The sequence below is a fragment of the Panthera onca genome, chromosome D4 (assembly GCF_046562875.1).
Source record: "Panthera onca isolate mPanOnc1 chromosome D4, mPanOnc1 haplotype 2, whole genome shotgun sequence".
Classification (NCBI taxonomy): domain Eukaryota; kingdom Metazoa; phylum Chordata; class Mammalia; order Carnivora; family Felidae; genus Panthera; species Panthera onca.
In genome coordinates, this window is record NC_138351.1 from 8,237,428 (window position 1) to 8,256,832 (window position 19,405).

The 19,405-nt window shown below is 43.7% G+C and overlaps 1 protein-coding gene across 5 annotated transcripts in view; it reads left to right on the forward strand.

The window, feature by feature from the left end:
- GLIS3 (GLIS family zinc finger 3) overlaps positions 1–19,405 on the forward strand; it is a 451,944-nt gene that overhangs the window by 152,673 nt on the left and 279,866 nt on the right. The gene's annotated exons all lie outside the window — the stretch shown is intronic.

A 19,405-nucleotide genomic window follows, 5' to 3' on the forward strand; every position in this document is an offset into this window, starting at 1 on the left:
AATTTGGATACGCGCGGGCCTAGGGATCCACGAAAGGCGACTTCCCTTCAGCCCTGGGACAGGAAAGGTTGTTTTAAATTATTAGCGGCGGTGGTCTCTCTCCACCTCTCGATGCTCTTCTGCGGACGTAACGTGGTCCCAAAACGTCAGGGGGAGGTGGATATCGGCCGCGCTGTCCAGAATCTTGGAAAATCCCTGCCTCCCAGGCACCAGCTTGAAGTTGCTGAAATGTGCAGGGCAGAGAAACACACACTGCCTACCAGCGAGCTTCAGCTTTTTTTCCAAAGCAAATAGTCAGTGATTTTTTTCCTCCCCTCCAATAACTGGGCGAGCGCTGGGGTTGGAGGAGGGTGTAGTTCTGATATTTGGAAAGGAACTCACACTTAGCGACTTGGCTAGTAAAAATGTTGCCGCATACACCCACACCGCGGCACTCCGGGCTTGTGAGACTAGTTAATGATTTATAGCCGGCATAACAACACCCAGGGGATACCACAGAAGCAGGATCTCACAGGATCTTGCTGGATTTTAAGGAGAGACAATTTTGTGGGGAAGTACAAGAAGAAGGAAGCAAGAGGGGACTTTGGTGTGGAAGGGAGCGGGCGTAGCGTCTCTTTCTCCCCTGCCTCCCCTTTTCACGACATCGATCCTGGAACTGTGTCTGTTTCTTGGCAAAACTTACTATTTTTGAATAATAGGACCCTTAAGTGATTTCACAATCATTTCACACCTAGCAGAAACCCTGAGGGTTTACAAGCAGGACATCACCCTTGGGATCATAGGGCAGCTTTGCACAATCTCAGACAGCTCGCTTAACTCTTTGAAGGAGAAGGACATGTGTTTTATATTAGTTTAGATGGACAGGACTATTTCTTTCGGAGTTAAAATCCGAGAATTGTAAGTGCTCCCCGGATATTGGATATGCCGCCGCTCACCGAATGCGTGAAATGTATAAATCATCTCGAAAAGGAACTGATTCAGACCCTGGCCAGCGTCGCTCCTCGCTGTAGTAGGTCTTGATGAGAAAGAACCTGGGCCATGTTTGTGTTTGATTGTAGATTGGTCACGTTGTCCGATTTATGTAAAAGCGAACCAGACAGGTGATAGCTGTAATGCAGGTATTGGAAGCACCTTTTTACTATCCAGTAGGTATTTCTGAAAGAGTTTTAAGAATTTCTGGTGCAATGAAATTGCATTTCTTGCCGTTACCTTCTGCCCCATGTTGCGATTTTTCTTGAGGAAAACCAGAAGCTGATACGTTGTGGGAATGCCAGGTTATATGAGTGAAAAGAATAATTACATTTCAGGCAGCAAAACCTTGCTCTGTCAGTAGGGTTCTGCATTAAAAATGCCAGAAAGAGACAAGCAATTGAAGGCAATTCCATTTACTCGGTTTGGAACACACGGGCCTATTGCAGGCAGGAAAGACATTCGGTCTCTGAAGGAAAACAGTCCAACCTTTTAGTTCTGACTAATCCTGGCTGAAAATAGTTTGCTGGATTTGGCTTTGCTGAAATAAACATAAAGGCTTGAATTATCCAAAAAATATTTTTTGCATTGCAAAATTAATTTTTGTGCAGTCGGGTTTCCCCATTTTCCCACTGTTCCCAGACTTTGCAGCGGCGTATAACTTTATAAAGTTGACTTTTGCTAAAGTGCACGATGACTATTAAAAATAGAAATACTTCGGTGAAAGAATAAGCTGAGAGGTGAGCATTTGCAGACCTCTGGATAGCTTTTCATTGTATTATTCAGGATGGGTACGGGAGATGAATTCTTTTCTTCCCTAGTCTGCGTACTTCCCACTTCTGGATGGAACCAAAAAATTCAGATTGCCAGATTTGATGCTGGCCTATCAAATCTAGACCCACAGCGCATTAAGTCACACATGCTACAGTGTAAATGTATTTATACAAAACAGCGTTTCTTTGGAGCCGACTAATACTGCAATTCTAGTCTTGGGACTGTATGTTTTTTAGCAGGAAGGTATCCGTTTTCATATAAAACGTACACAGTGTAAGCGCTGTGTCTTTCACAACTATTATGTCGCCGTATGTCATCTGCTTGATTTGTAGGGTTCTAGCTGAGGGGCAGCAAATACCTTTGCTGTGGAGCTCGGTGGTCCACTCAGGCTGTGGCCACGGGGAGAAGACGCCGTACTTAACGTGGATACTCATCTGAAAGGATGCATTTTCTGCCTTTTGCAAAACCAGTCTCTACACTCTTGGAATCCAGACACAAAGAATTGTTAACACTGAAATATTTCATCTCCCACTGCTTTGAAATCTGATGGTAGTTGATTCAAAGCTCCAGATGGTTGCCAAGTCAAATGACCACATTCATCTCTTAGAGACATGAAGTGATCTTTGGGTTTTTGTGGCCGTGTCACATGCCACAAAGGCTAGGAGCAGCTTAAATTATAGGCCCCAGTTCACTTTTGTTTCACGTATGTTTAACTGCTCTTAATTTTCTCTGAACCGTAGTTAGAGTTAGTCATCATTTTCACTCACTTAGCTTCTTGACCCAAGAAAGATGTGATGACCCAATTGTGTTTGGTGACCATGGCTACAAGCAGCACACTGTGCTTCTGGAAGTCATGGTGGCAGAAGGGTGTGTGACGGGGCTATTCAGCGACAGCATGCTTACGGTAAGAGACTAGTGCCGGTGTTCTCTCTGGATGCCACATTCCAGCTCACGCATGGGGAGAACGTGCTCTCAGAATCTCTGACTGTAACTCGTCTGTCTCACCCAGAACTCTGGGATCCGGATCACTCTGGATTTGAGGTGGCAGAACGGGGGGAGGATTGCTCATTTATTATTTGGTTAACTTACTGGAAGAAGAGAACGGTTTCTTTTCTCTTTCCCGCCCAAACAACTCCACCCTTCTCTACATCTCATTCTTCTTCTTCTGTGGAAAGCCAGACCGGCTGCTCTCTTTCCAGGCCTGGCCCCGATGACAGAGATATTCCCAGCCAGTGGCAAGGGCCTGGAGAAGGGAAGTCCTCGGCGGGCAATCAGACAGACAGACCCGCCATTAAATCAGAAACCGGGATATGGCAACATTATATTAAAAATACCTGAGTCCGCTCACTGCCGTCTACTAACTGAAGCCATTTCTAGATGCCGAATCATTCTGTTTCGACCTTCCGGATGGTAGACCAATCCCAACACTGATGAATCTCAGATTTCACCAAAACTTTTGAGCATTCCCAGGTACGACTGTGCTGAAGTCTTTTATGTTTTTCTGAGATGAGAAGGGTTCGCTCACTCAAGTCAGAACAAGTCACGGAGCCTCAGAATTTCTTTCTTTCTCAAACCCCTGTTTCACGGTCCTCAAAAGGCAACATAAAGTATCATTCCAAATTATCGATAGACATTAACCATCTCTAACAGCAGCCATCGCAATGGTTCCAATAGAGCGCCCACCGAGAACGTCTGGACCACAGGTCTTTTAGCCACGAAGTTGAAGAATGTGTTAACGCCCGGGTAGCGTTCCCAGGAAGGTGTATTCTGAATGAGATCAGGCACACTCTGTCTGCCAGTACTTCTTGTGAGAAAGCCTATCTGATGGGAGCAGAGCGAGCAGGGGCAAAAGGGGGACAGTGAGCCGTTCTATTGCCAGCATCAGAAACACTGATGGCTTGCCTTGGCATACAACAGCAAGCAGTTGTGCTGGGAGGTTAGGGAGTGTTAAGAAGGGAATTAGGGGGAATGTGGGTCGCCACTTAATTTTGCTTATTTTTCCTGGATGAATTTTATCCAATGGCAAAAAGGAATTTTGCAAGACTTTGACCCACCCACAGATTTTCACGAAAATGTCACTGACCAAAGACAGCTTTGAATTTTGTATGAATTGACTCATTTCTCCACAGGCATTTTGCCTGGCAAAGTCCGGACTGTTTGCTTTGGCTAGAATATTGGGCAGTTTGCTTTTTAAGTAACATTGGATTATGGAATACAAGAAAATAAATACAGAGCTGGGGCCATGTCCCCATTCCTCTTTAATGGCCTGATTTATGGGTTCATGGGCCAGCATTAGCCATGTAAGACATTTCTTGAGGAAAAGTAAATTCACTGTAAACTTTGGAGGAAGCTTTTTCAATCACATCCTTTCTTTTGTTATTTTGATAAGGCTTGGCACTGATGCAGTGGCCACAGTTAAATGAGCAGAAGAGACCGTAGGAAACTATAACTATTCGTGACCACTTTATAACCTTCAAATGGGGAGCAATTAATAAATCCTCATAATGTCAAGTATTGGTGAGGACAGAGAGAACGAGGAATGCATTAACGTTGCTGGTAAGAGTAATTGGTGTAACCACTTTGGGAAAGCAATTGGGGAATATCTAGTAAAGGTAGAAGTGAGCATATCCAGATGCGCCTGGGTCGCTGAGTCGGTTGAGCATCCGACTCTGATTTTGGCTCAGGTCATGACACCAGTGTCGTGGGATTGAGCCTTGCATTGGGTTCCTGCTAAGCCAGAACCTGCTTACGAGTTCCTTCTCTCTCTCTTTCTCTCTCTCTCTCTCTCTCTCTCTCTCTCTCTCTCTCTTCCCCCCGCCCCCGCCTCACCCTCTCCCTCTGACACTCTCCCCTGCTTTCTCATGCTCTTTCTCTTTCTGAAATTAAAAAAAAATTTAAAGGTTAAAAAAATGTGAGCATATCCAACAAAACCATGTCCATATGTCTACCCTAGAGAAACTCTTGCATATGGTGACAGGGCCATATGCAAAAAGATGTTTATTGTACTTCTGTTTCTTTAAAAAAAAAAAAGGTAAATGATCTGTCCATAGATGAAATAAATCAATAAACTGTGATTTATTCTTAATGAAATAATAGAAAGGAGTTTAAAATTAACGAACTGTGTATAAATCTCTATAGATGAATGGGTAGATGGATGGATAGGATAGATGGATAGATAGATATCAGTGTGGATACATCTCAGAAAACAATGTTGCATGAAAAAAATTAAATGCATAAAAGGGTATATGCAGTGTAATACAATGTGTATAGATTTAGACACACACTAATCAGTGTTATATAGTTGTTGCAGACATATAATTACTTGGTTAAACAATAAAATTGGACTGGGCAGGACAATCAGTAACCTTAGAATAGTGGATACTTCTAGGGAGGAAAGAAGTAAGAAGAAATGGGATAGGTATTTCGCCCCATCTGTTTTCCAAGAGTGAGAGAATGGAAACAAATATTAAGTTCTTTTTAGCTTGGGTGGTAGTAATATAGGTGTCATAGGTATCTTAAAATATTTTCTGTGCTATGCTGTTTGAAATATTTCATAACTGTAAGTATGAATTACCTACAAATAAAAGAAAGTCAATAATGAGTCTAACACTCCACCTCCCTTCCATACATATCATTTTTTTTTTTCAGATGACGAGAACAGAGCTGGAGAAATGACGTGATTTTTCTTAGACTACTAAGTTGTTTGCCTCTTGCCTACTTAGCACCTGCAAGCAGGTGGTTCTTAACCTTGGCTGACATTAGAATTGCCTGAAAGGCTTTATAAAGGACCCAGACCTGGGTCCCACCCCGGAGCCTGTGATGTCATTGGTCCCGGGGACTACTTCCCAGGTGATTCTAGAGTGGAGCCAAGGGTGGGCACCGGTGCTCTGAAAGCTTCCGCGTTCTGACATTGAACTCTAAGGAAATGAAGGCCGGCTCTGTCATTTCAGTTAAGGTGTGGGGAGGCAGTGTTTTGTAGCGACCACATCTTCATTATGTCCACCGTCCTGACAGTGATTAGGGTAATTTCTTGTTCCCTTGGAATAACATTCAGAGACAAGAAATACGATGATGATCGAGGGACTCTGGTAGTGGCAGAAGGCTTTCAGCTGAGCATCCCTTTTGTGTCAAGGTACCCCTCCTTTGCAATTAATAGTCAGGCGAAGGTTGGGATGAGACTGTGCTGAGCGATGTATGTCATCGCCCCTTCCTGCCCCCCTGAGTTAAAAGTGCAACAGGCGAATCTGCCACCTTGTTCCCATTTTTAAAGGTAAAGGAAATGCAGCCTTTCTGCTTTTAATATAAAATGATCTTCAAAACACTTTTGCTACCAGGGATGTTTCTGAAGAGTTGGTAAATTACCAAAATATTGAATTTTCCCTTTTATCAAATCTGCCTGATGTGATTAAATAAATAAAATTAACATTAATATCCTCTTTGCCTCTGGAGGCTGAAACACCACCAGCGAAACATCTGGTAAAGATCAGAGAGAGTGTGGTTTCCAAGTTCTATCCCACGAGGCATCAGTCTGTCAAATAGTTAATGCGAGCTCTGTGATTAAAAAAAAGAAAAAAGAGAAAAGAAATTCTAAATCGCAAGATTTTTTTTTTTTCCCATTGATTTTACCTAAGAAAGAGATCCTGGCATATTTACATGTTCGACATACTGTAGACATATATATGTTACCATAAATTACAAACCCCTTGGTGCAGGTGAAAGTAAAGCCACAGAAATTCTCATCAGATGGGGCATCGACCACAGTCTATAAGGCGTCTGTCAAATTGAATTTCACATCCCAAAACACAGTTTAGAAGCCTTCCATTTGGTAGTGGTTTAATTTTATTTCCCTTTAGAAGGCATTTAATCCATTTTACCTGGAGAGCTGGCCTTTCATGAACTCTGTCCTGAAAATAAATTCATAGCAGATTTGGGCAAACGTTTCAAAGCGAATCGTGGTTTTTGTTTCTTTGCCCTGCAATTCTAGGATTAATGAAAAACAATAGATAATGAGAGGAATCCTAAGAGGTTAAATATTTGGAGGCTTTATCCTCATGAAACAAAATCATTAACTACATGACGGTTAATGTTCCTTTTAGTTCATATTTGCTTTGTGGTTTTTCTCTGATTTCATGCCCCGAAATTATGTTTTTAAAATTAGAAAGAATTATGTAAATCTTCGCATGAACGATCTGATTAGGGGAATGTATTTCAAACCTTTTGACGTTTGCTCCTATATGGATTCTAAGGTGTGTTTTTCTTAGTTCCTTCAGACTGCACCAGTGTAAAATTAGTTTGGCAATTTATTAGAAATGTCTTCTGTGACCTTTGGAATATGTCTTGATTACCTTTGGTCGTGCTGACATCTCGGAGTCCAGACAGAATCTGAGTGTGTAGAGTGAAAGACCAAACGTTAATTTGTCCAAAAAAAAAAAAAAAAAAAAAAAGAGGTAGTCTGATTCTCTTTGATCTTTCCAGAAGTGTTTTCTTCAAGCTCCGGGGAGAAGGATGTGGAAAAGAGATGTTTTATTTTTCTTTCCGTGCAGATTTATTAGTTTCTACTATAATTACCAGGTAGGGCGTCTAGACTATCAATGGGACAATGGACTATCAATAGGACAATGGACGTTCCAACGCCAGGCAGTGGATGTACGACTGGCGAGCACAGTACCTGGCTGGCTGGGCTGGATGCCCCGTCGGCTCAAACTATGGGCAGCCGCATCCAGAGGGGAGATGGGTTGGTTTAACAGGTCTCATCGCTCATAGAGGAAGTTGGCGTAGATAGGAATTTGGTGAGAAAACAGAATGAAACCTGGGTGTGCTTACGTTGTGGCGCACTATCTACTTTTATTTTCTTGGGCCATAGACACTGGGCTTGAGTAGGGAGAACGACTAACCCTTTTGAGGGAGAATTTTGAAGAATTAAGACACAGTTTAATTTGAAAAGTTGTTGAGAAATCGGAAAATAAGATGACCCGGCTCTGGGTAGGCAGGGGCAGTGTGCATGAGTAATGATACCAGGCTCCAAACTTAGGGTGATTGTAGAATTCATTTATTATTCAAATAGGGATGCTTTTGAGAGCGGAAGGGGTTCTGTGTCGCTAGAATATCAGTATATTACAAGGCTTGTCCTGGGAAAACCGACATGTAGAGCTGTCCTCCCCAAATAGAATATGCACTGGTGTATCCGGTCAATCAGTGTGTGTCCATTCATTTATTTGGTCACTTGGTACAAGCCGTGTGTCATGCCCTGTCCTGGAAGCTGGGAGTTACAGAAATAAATGAGATATTTCCTTGAGGAGCTTATAGTCTTCTAGGGGTGATAACTCTGTAAACAGTTATTTACACAGTAGTGAAACAAGGCTTTGATAGAGATCCATGCAAATTGTTTTCATGTCGAAACAGGGGAAGAAGCTTCCAACTATTTGTAGAGTCTGGGCAGGCTTCTTGGAGAAGGTAACTTCATCTTGAAAGAAGACAGGCGTTCTTGCAGAGAAAGGGAAGGAGGCCATTCAAGGGAAGGGCCACAATATGTGCTAATAACACAGTGGTGTGAAAGAGCCCAGGAAAAGAAACAATTCCCACGTAGTTTGGTCCAGGAGTAGGTAGGAGAAGGAAAGGAGGCTGGAAATTTACCTTGGACCAATAATAAAGGGTCTGTAAGTATCAAATAGGGATAATGTTTTGAAAACTAGAAAGAATTACACACTTAATAGTATTGCAAATCCAGATAATACAAAAAAAACAAAACAAGCAAAACTTAGGAGGCAGCATCAGCGAGGTAGCAAGTCCTGTACTTTGATGCTTGTGAAATGAAACTGCCTCCCCCAAACCATCTCGTTGTCTCTTAAAGTTTCTAGTTTAAAACTTCATTAGAATGTATCTCTTGGCCACTATCACGTGAAACAGGAAGTTTTCTTAGGCCAAGTGATCAGCCAGGGAAACACATAAGTGAAGACAAGCATGAAAGCATTTTCTGTGATGGACTTTAAAGAAAAAAAAACTAAATCTGGGAGAGACCAGAGACCAGAGCTATTTGATCAGTTATGTAGAATGATTAAGATGTGGACAGAGGCTGCATACATTATCCTGTGTATGAGTAACTTTCTGTTAGTTAAATGTTTCCTTTTTATAATCTGTAAAGAGAGTGAAGTGGTGTTCAACAAAGCTTTGGACGGGTGTTCCTTATGCTGAGCCTGTCAACCCTTTCAAGACTTTCCCCCCACTGCTAAGATTTACTTTGGAATTGTTTTCTGCTCAGACTGATTTACTTTGGAATTGTTTTCTGCTCAGACTGAATCAATGCAGAACAGAGCTCCACGTGTTGAGATGGTTAGAGGGGTACAAATTAAATCAGTTCTCAAAATGGTGCCCATCCCCAGTGATTCTGGCTCAACACTGTAGGGCCTCGTGCCTCTAGAGAGGGGAGGGCAGTGGAAGGAGAGAGGGGCCTTTTGTTTCTTGAGCTGCCTGCTCTAGCAGTCGCCTGGGGATCGCACCTCGCCAGGTCGGGCCGTTTGCCTGTGTGACCAGCACAGTGCAGAGCCAACCACAGGGGGCACAGGTGTTCAGAGGGTTCCAGATAGAGCATCTGATTAGTCTTGCTCTTAAAACTTAGAAGGCGGCGTCTCAGGCTTCTCTCTTCCAGAATGATTTCTGTGTTTTAGAATGTTTATTTGAAAGTCCTTTAAATTGGCCTGGATATCAGGCCCGGTAATCCTATCCTTTGATGAGAAACATGGCTACTTCTAAACTCTTTCTCTTCTACTGTTCCTTTCTTCCATTCCCTGTCACAGTTTCTGGAGTGAAAAGATCAAATGGTGCTTTGTTAGCCAAGAGAATAGACTTGGGGGTGGGTGTGAGCAGTTTTAATGAGAGGAAAGTGGGGGTCCCCACCTTCAGCAAAAGTGGAAATTTATCTTCTGTTGCGTTTGTGGTGACTCCTGCCATTTCCCCTTCCCTGCGAATTTCCATGGTGCGTCAGGGCCCCTTGCTTTGCATCATATTTTTCTTTCTACCTTTTCAAGCTTTGCTTTGGGGAAAGAACTTCAGCAAAGATAAAATTCATACATATAGATGGTGAATGGCTGAGAAAAGATGCAGGGCTGGTTCTCCCAGGGGTTGGTTAGCCAGTTTTCACTAGGAAGGAAGTAAACCTCTCCCTTGGAGAGAAACTCCTTCAGGGACATGTGTTGGAGAGGCAAATAACCATGCTACAAACTCTGAGCTACTAGCTTACTTTAATCCTCACTGTAGCCCTCAGAGTGAAGTAATTCATGGAGTTTGAGATTCATACTCTCTTCTTTCTACTATAAACTCCAAGGTCATTATTCACCTTTGAGTCCTGCCCACAGTTCCCAGCTCAGTGATTAGATTAACATATAGTAGACCTCAAATATATATGCATACATACTTGTTTATCTACCTGTATGTGTGTGTGTGTGTGTGTGTGTGTGTGTGTGTATCAGTATATGTGCATATACAGATACATATATCTGTATATCCATATGCTTGGAGTTAGGTGATGGATACATGGAGGTCCATTATTCTGTTGTTACTGCTTGTATGATGATTTGAAATTTCTCATAATAAAAAGCTAAAAAATTCCTTGAGTGAGTTTCTAGGAAACAGAAGGATAGTTTGTTCTCTCTCAAATCTTAGAAAATGATGCCATGTGCCCCTCTCCCCCATGGATAACCTGTGTTCTACTGATCTGAAAACAAATTAATTTCCGTCATGGCTCCTGCAGGGCTGCGAAATCATCCTGCCTGAGAACGAGATGAGACATAACTCTTAGGCAATAACATGACATTCAAAAAGGCAATTGCTAATAAGGAAGCATCATTATTATAATATATTAAGATAACTTCTGTAACAGGCAGCCCCAAGTCTCAGTGACTTGGTATGATGAAGGTTTATTTCTTACTCATGTTCTAATACAGCTTGTGATCATACAGTGACTCAGGATCCTTCCATCGAATGGCACTCTGAGTCTAGTGTGAAAGACGGGATGTTGAGAAACAGACATTAGGAGCCGGGTCTGAAAGTGACACGCTTTACTTTTTTCTGCATCCCATTGGCCAGAAATCAGTCACTTGACCCCAGCTAAATGTAAGGGAGGTTGGAGAGGATGGTCTTTCTGTGTGCGTAGGAGGAGGTTGAGCACACCCCTGACTTCTCCTGGTTCTCTGTATCCCCTTGAAAAGAAGATGCATTTTAGTTTTGATCTTTGAGCTTTCCGTGAGTGGCGACCCCACGTGGTCAAAGTGGTCTCGTGAAAGACCATTTCTTCTTTCTTACCAGCGCTGGCTCCTATGACTTGCTTTTCAACTTAGTGGATCTTTTTCAGCCCAACCATTTTTTTTTTTTTTATTTACTCTCCAAGGATTCCATCACCATACAGTCACCACTGCTGGGAAAACTCTTGTTATCTCAAGTGAATTACTCAGTTTTTTCCCACCTTGTCCAAATTACATGTTCTTGGTGCATAATTCCCCACTGCTCATCATCTGTCTAAGTCATGAGGATGCCTGATGTCTTCGTGTCCCACAGGCACTCACCCTTGAGGGAGATCTGCTCATTATCAAGGGCAAGGTCACGAGTGAATCACTGAGAGATCCACCACTGTGAACAGAAATTTGGTGTGAAGGGCTATTTTACTAAGACCCTGAAACACAATATTCCCCATCTGTTCATAAAGCAGCTTATTTGATACAGTGTGGTCATAAATGCTCTTCTAGTCTCCGAATGCTTGCCTTTGGTCATGGACTGGCACACACTCAAGGAAAAAATGACAATGTGCCTCTATGGACACTTTTGGTCCATTTCCATAAATATATTCAAACAAAATGAAATTGCCTGGCTCTTTACACTCTGTCCTTTGGTGTGTTTAAGCTTGCAGAATTACCCCCAAGGATGACAAATTGTAAACATCATGCAGTGCCACAGCCCAGGTTCAAGGCCTGTCTCAGCATTCTGCCGACATTCACCCTTCCTAGAAACGTTTCAAGTGTTTTAGGAAAATGAAGCTAGGTAAACAAGCTTATCAGGAGCGACAATAAAAAAAAAAATCATCGATTCTAATTAGGAGGCGTCGCCGATACAGAAACAAAGCTGCTTTTGTGTAGTGGAAAGTCTACCTGTTCTCTGAAACACAGGGAGTGCTTTCCAGTGGCTTTAGATAATCAGGCTGGCGAGGTTTCAGGGCCCTGACCTTTTGGCCCATCTCAAGTGATTCAGCTGCACTTGTCGAAACTTGTCGAAGGCGTTGGTGGGAGCTGTGTGGGGTGTTGTTATAGAGCTGTGACCGTGAGGCAGGTACTGTTGTTTTGTTCTCCTGCGAGCCCCAAGCTGCATCATAAATGGACGTGGGGCATGTCTGGGTTCTTGGCACGGGGCTGGAGTTTATTGTCACCGTCTCTGGTTGTCCCTGTGGAGCAGGTGTGTCCCTCCTCAAGCCCAGCGCATGCAGCCACCCCTGGGGAAGACTCTGGCAGCTTGAGTTGGGTCTGGGTCGCCCTGAGCCTGCCCCACCGTGGGCCCCGGGAAGGCCAGCTTTGACCGTAAGCCTGGTTCTTTGCCGTGTCCGGGAAACGGGGCCTTCACAACGGCACCGGCCAAGGAAGGAGCTGGATGATCTGAGCAAATGATGGAGAAATCACTCTCACTGCTTTATTCCGTCGAGATAGTGAATCAAAACCAAAAGCCGTGTCACTGTCACTTTTCTTGGATTCAGAATTTCAGGGGAGAAATGAATTTCGCTAGACCACAGGGTCAGGAACACAGACCCTGGTAAATCAACGGGCATTTCATTTAAAATTAAAGAGTGTCTGTTGACCATTTGCAGTGTCAGTGATTTATTTTCAGGGAGGAGTTTCGTAAAAGGCATTTTTAGTTGCCTGATAGTACGTTTCCTCCAAAGATTGGCTGGCTAATTACCATTGGCGAGTAATAGGGGCTGACAAAAAAAAAGAAAAAAAAAAGAAGAAAGAAAGGAAAAGAAGCCCATTGTGTTCCAAAGGATTGATGCTTCCAGTTGTCTTGACAAGCTCCTGCTGCACTTGTCAAACAGCTGTGCCTGGGAATGAAATTCTGAAGCTGGATTCTCACTTGGCCAAGATTAGAACAGGCTTAATTGAAGGGGGTGGGGGTGGGGGAGGGGAGCAATATAAATCTCTAAGTACAGAATTCGTGTATTTCTAAAATATGTTGTACTGACCATCTCTAAAATGCTTGATTTTGTTTTCTCATTTTTTACTCACATACGTAAATAATATGTTGAATCTCGATCCTGTGACAAGGGTTCAATAAAAACATTGCGTTCGTACGGAAAAATTATTATAATAAGGTTATTTTATAACAGTGTCCCTTAAAGATCTTTTAGATAAATTTAAATATTTAGTTTACATTTACATCTTAGGGCAGGGTCATTCATCTGCTTAGAGGTGTGTGTCTTCTCTGCGGTCTCTGAAAGTGAGCAACTATTTCATGCCGATGTCACATTTAGGCCCCGGGGATACCGCAGTGAACAGATCAACCCCAAGTTCCCTGTCCCCTTGGGGGTTAGGCTCTAGAGGGGGAGGTAATATGTCATGCAGGTATCTGGGGGAAGAAAGTTTCGGGCAGAGACAACAGGAAGTCCAAAGGCCATGAGGCAGGAGTGTTAGCCTGACAAATTCTGGAAACATCAAGGAGCCCAGGGTGACTGGAGAGAAGTGAGCAAGTTGGAGACAGAAGACGAGGTGAGGGGAAAAAATGGGGGGTAAGTTGTTCAGGGCCTTGTTTTGAGTAGAAGGGGGAGACAGTCAGATTTGTGTTTTAATACAGTTATTGGGTGCCATATGGAGAGTGTATTGAAGTGGAACAAGAGGCAGGGACAGGAAGACCAGACTTCCAGGAGGAGGGTCATTGCAGTCGCCCTCTCTCTGGTCTTCCTGCTTATGTCCAGAGGTGGAAGTTGGGATAAGCGGTGGCATTCTGGCTATGTAGAAACAAGCTGGACCTGGCAGGATTTCCTGATGGGTTGGAAATGGAGTGTGGGAGATGGAAGGGTCAGGGAGGACCCCAGGGTTTGGCTTGCACATCTGGGAGGGTGGGAGTTACCTTGAACTGAGATGGGGGAGGTTTGGGGAGGAAGCAGAGGGTTCAGTTTCAGAGTTGGTTTTAAGGAACCTGTGATGAGCCCCCGTGGCGGGTCTGGAGGTAAGAAAAGCATAGACTGGCATGATCACGGGGTCACCTGTGTGCTGACGGTATCTAAGGCTGTGAGATGGGCTGACCAGATACAAAGCAAAGTGAGAAATAGAGACGTGAAGACATTGATGTCTGTATGTCTGGGTTCCTCAAGGGCTGGGTGAAAGGAAAGGGGAACCTTTCTCTACCAGATAGATACCTTGTGTCCCCTTTCCCCGGCTTTGTTATGTTGTCCTGACCACCTCCCATCTGCCTGTAAGAATCTCAAGGGGCCATTGAAGAGAAAAAGACAGGATTGGGGAGTCTGCTTCAGACGGGCCTGCCTTTGGCACTCCTGTGTCTTGTCTCCAGCCTGGAAGAGAGGCAGACAGAAGACAAGGCGGAATGTTCCAAGAGAATCTACAGATTTCTACCATCATGGTTTTATGCTTTTGAATCGAGGGAATGTTACCGGCAGGATCTGTATATTTTCGCTCGTATAGAACTTAACAGTATGTGAGCAGACACTGAAAAATAACATTAAGTCAGTGCTGCCATTGGGATGACATTGAGGGGACAGGAGTTGAGGAACAGACTGGGTGACTTGTTGGTCAGTGTGTGTTGAGGGGACACAGCAAGCAGTGGGTAGTATTTTTTTTTCTACCATTTCAACAGCGAGATGCTGAGGTTCTGTCTCTTAATAAATTAATTTCTCAGTGAATTTGATGGTATCTTGTGTTCCCAAATGCATCTTCTCACGTGCTTGGCTGACTTCTGCTTCGAGAACTGCTCTAAGAAGGTCTTTATAAATAAGTGCTGAGAAGGAGCAGTAGGAAAGACTACTGGCTGGGGTCTCTCAGGGGTTTCACTCTAGTTCACATCCTAAATGTATGTGTTGTGTGAAAGGCTCAGGGACTCTGTTCTTGGCCAGGGAAGCCCTTTGAGTCTGCGAAAATAATTTTAATTTTAAGATCATACGATTACATTTCTCTTTACTATAGAAACTGCTTAACGGGAAACCTTTTCTGTACTGTGGATTGGGTTTGTTTACTGTGAATTAGGATAAGTAGGGAACAAAACCTTACGTTTCAGCTTTTGGAAAATTTTATGATGTTCATGTCGATGGCAGTAAAACTTCACTGGCTCCAAAGGGATGCCTCTTCTGGTTTACTGAAGTGTTATGTCACGCTATATCCAGGGAAGGGACTTTTTTTTTTTTTTCTCTTTACATTTAATTTTCCCTTCTGTTGCCTCCTGTCTCCCATCTTTCTGGCACCTACTCATTTCCTTTGTTTTTTCTCTCTGTGCTGAGCTATTGAGGGTAACTGCAGAGAGAAAATGGAGATTATGACCGTGCTTAAAAGCTCTGTGTGTGCACGTTTCTATCCAATGACTGTGAAATAAAGCATATTCAGTGCTTTACTATTTAAGTCTGTATTTGATGGAGTTTCTGTCTGTCCCAGGGGCTGTCTTACATCGTCTAGCAAGGTGTGCTGTCCTACTCATTAGGGCAGGGCTTCACAGCCTTGCACTGTTGACATTGGGAACGGGGAGTTATTTGTGGTGGAGGGACTGTCTTGGGCACTACTTGGCACACTTAGCTGCACCCCTGGCCTCTACCCACTAGATGCCAGTAGCACCCCCTCTACTCCCAATGGTGACAGAAATGTCTCCAGACATTGCTGTATATCTCCCGGGAGGGCAAAATGGTCCCTGGTTGGGAACCACTGAGTTAGGGGAACCTGAATTTATCAGCCTTATTTATACAGGCACAGGGCAGTTATTTTGAGAATACGGCCAGTGCCCGAAACACAAACCCTTGGGTTAAAAAAAGCCTCAAAAACAACAGCAACAGAAACCTCATGTCACTTGGCATTGCCGAGTGAGAGCTTGTAGGAGCCTCTTCCTTCCTTCCCTGGCCTCTCCGAGGACCCTGGCCATGGCCTGGGCAACGTGTGATGCCTAGTTGATAAAGATGCAATCCTTTATGTGTCCAAAATTGTAGTAGAAGGGGCTGTAAATTTTTCCAAGTACCTAGTTGTTACTGGGATTTCCTTTTCTTAAAGAAATAGTGATATAAATGGAGGGTTAGTTCCTTGTCCTAGAAGAATGGTTGTACCTAGAATCTATCGTGTTCTGATGGGGAAGCATCTAACGCAGATAGAGTGTGATCTTCTAAAGCAGAAATTGAGCCTGAGGTGAGAATAATCCCTACCTATGTTTAACTTCTCACCAGTTTCAGTGCTCATGATGAAACCATGGTGTACTGAAAACATATGGAAATTTAGAGGTCTAAATATGCACTTTCCCAGGATCTGCCCTTGAATGTTCTGCCTCTTGATTTTGGAAGTGAAACTCCTTTCACTCTTCCATTTAGAATAAGTCCCAGAAAGGGTGTACTTTTTGGTACCCAAGATGGAACTAGATATAATGACTCATTAGCAGGAAAGGGAGTTCTCTTCCTCTCGTGACCCGACTTTGATAAGAAGAGCCAAAAGAAGCTTGAGATTTGTAGATCTTTGTCAAGGCAGCAGTGCTTGTATGGTTAAACTTCTTTTGCCATCAGCTCTAATTAGTAGCAGTTTCAACAGCTTTCTGGATCTTCACCGGAAAGGCAGTAGGTATAAACATCACTTGTTGAGCCAACCTCTTCTACCCAGGAGACTTTTTGAGTCAAGAGTTGGTTTGGAGATATTTTATATGGAATGACTAGTGGCAGTGATAATAGACAATGACAAATGAAAGCAACCTCATATGGTTTCTGCAGAATAATAATAAAAAAAAAAACCCCACTGTGTTCATGACAGAATAAAATTAAGTAGGAACAGCTGTATTTGAATATTTACTTTTGGACCCTGAGAGAAAAAGAGTTTTCATTGTTTGAGACAGACTGTAAGGAGGCTGAACTCTACCGGAGATAATAACATCTTCCATTTGTTAGGTTGAGTTTACAAAGCACTGTCCCATGCATAATTTCATTGGAGTCTCACAGTAATCCTCTGAGGTGGAAAAGGTAGTTGTGGTTTTCATTCCTATTTAAAAGCTCACATGACTTGATCTCAGGTTATACAGCCAGTACGTACTGGATTGCAATCCAGGACCCAAGTCCATTGGGCTCCTAGACCAGAGCTTTTTTTCCATCCCCCCACAGCCTTCCATGAGGTTACTGTGACTTATGTCTACTCCACTCCATACTCTGCTATTTCCTAGGGCCCCCAATCCTAGTTCGTCTTCATTAGGACCGCCATATTGCACACCTCAGGGGGCACCATTCCTTTTGCATGACCTGTGGTCTTGTACAACTAGAGACCCTTGGAGGAGCACCAGGCACCTGGGCCGTATAGAATTCCATAGAATTCCATCCATTGGGCAATTTCTGTTCGTGTGAGTTAAAACTGTACAGTGATACACTCGGTGAGTAAATGGCTGTCTATGCCTGGAAGCTTTACAAGACTCAGTGTCCCAAACCCTCCCCCAATATTATACCATTTAAACACCATATAACTCTAATTCCACTTGTGAAAATGACCACTGAAATCCTGCTAAATTAAAATAAAAAGACACCATTGATTTTATTCCTCTGGTTAAAATCAACTAATTATACCCAGAAACCTTATTTCATTTAAGATGATGTAATTTTGTCTTCTGATTTATTTTATTCTGGAAAAAGCCCATTTCACTTAATACAACATGATTCTGTATCATACTCTCACTCATGTTATCAAGAGCTATTGGAAGTGAGCTTTTAAGAAAATTACTTGTTTTTCTTAATTAGTCAACTGTCTCTTACCCGGTTTTGTTGTAGACGTCCTTTTAAGAAGATATATACTAAAATACTGTCTCACATTTTCCAGAAGCTATCTGCCCTCATCTCGTGAGTGATCTATTTTGTGGGACCAGGATGCGTGTTAGAAGACGAATTCGTGACCAGGAGAGTGTGTGGGGTAACAGGTCAGACCTGGCAGGGAGGGAGGCCAGTTCAGACGGGGGAGAAACGACCTTCCAGTGTAAGCCTCCTAGGCTTGCGCTGCCTCACGTGCTCCAGTTTCTCTGTTAAGAGCTCCGATTCCTGGTACTAATATACAGCACAGAGAAAACTACGTCAGAGTTGGAATGCCACAATCTTTCTCCTTAATACTAGTTCATACCTTTTCAGATCATTCTTCTACACTCTGTGCCGTTTTATTGTGGCAACATTCAGTAGAGAAGGCGGAACGGGAAGTCCTACTGTTTCCACTTCACAGGCTAGGAAACTGAGGCTCAGTGAAGTTATGTGAGAGAATTACCCAAGGTGATCAGTTACACCACAGCCTTCCTTATATTGGAAGGTGAGGGAGGAACTGGAGGGTGCAAACACATCTCAAGCGATTTAAGCTCTTTGTGGGCTGAGGTCAGGTGAAATAAAATGCAAACAGCATTTTAAAATGCAAAGTCACGTGTTTCTGGGTGTGCTTAATATGTAATTTGATGTGCCCTGCAGAACAGAAACAGAGAAATTAGGGTTGGAGGGGGCGTAGAGAGTCAGGCCTCCTCTCGGAGCAGGACTTTGTTCTGGGTTGAGTCGTGTCCCCCCCAAAAAAAGATATGCTGCCATCATTATCCCCAGTGGTCAGAATGTGACCTTGTTTGGAAGTAAGCCCTTTTCTGGAGGCCATCAAGTTCAAATGAGGTCATTAGAGTGGGCCCTCGCTCAGTGTGACTGGTGTCCTCGTGAAAAGGGAAAAGTCAGACACAGAGACAGACATGCGTGCAAGGAAGAAGATACGAAGAGAGGGACACGGAGAAGACCCTGGGAAGACAGAGGCAGAGACCAGGTGATGCGTCTAGAAGCCAAGGAGGGCCAGCGCACCTCCAGAGGCCAGGAGAGAGCACAGAGCTGGCCCCCCAACCCTGTTCACATCGTGATTTTGGAGTTTGAGCCTCCAGGGCTGGAGGACGTTGAGTTCCTGTTATTTTAAGCCGCCCCTTTGTGGTACTTTGTCACAACATCCTAATACAGACTTTGCCCCACGTCTGTCCTCGGCCACTGCCCTTGGTCTGTCCTCTGCCCCACAGCTGCTGGTTTTCCTCCTTGCCGGCAGGACTGTAGCAGGCTGCGCAGCGGGGTCCTGGACTTGATCTCGAAGCACTGGGCAGCCACAGTATGGAAGAGGAGAAGGAACTGATCACACTTGTGTTATAAATTCTCACTTTTGCCGCCGCGTGGAGGATGGATTTAGGAAGCACGCCGGGAGCAAGACTGTGGACCAGTAAGGAGGGTTTTATACTGATCCACTTTTATACTGGAGGGACAGTGAGGGCACAACCTAAGGTGAGGAGGCATTGAATTCATCCTTCATTCCTGAGGTTTCTAGAATGTTCATCTCAGCCTCTCAGCCTGTGGGCCGGAGCTGGGTAGAGCAGATATCTCCCGGGGGCACATCCTGGCCTGTCATGCATCAGGGCCCCAAACATACTTGGGCTGTGTATCTTCTGAGCCCATCTCTTGGGAGTT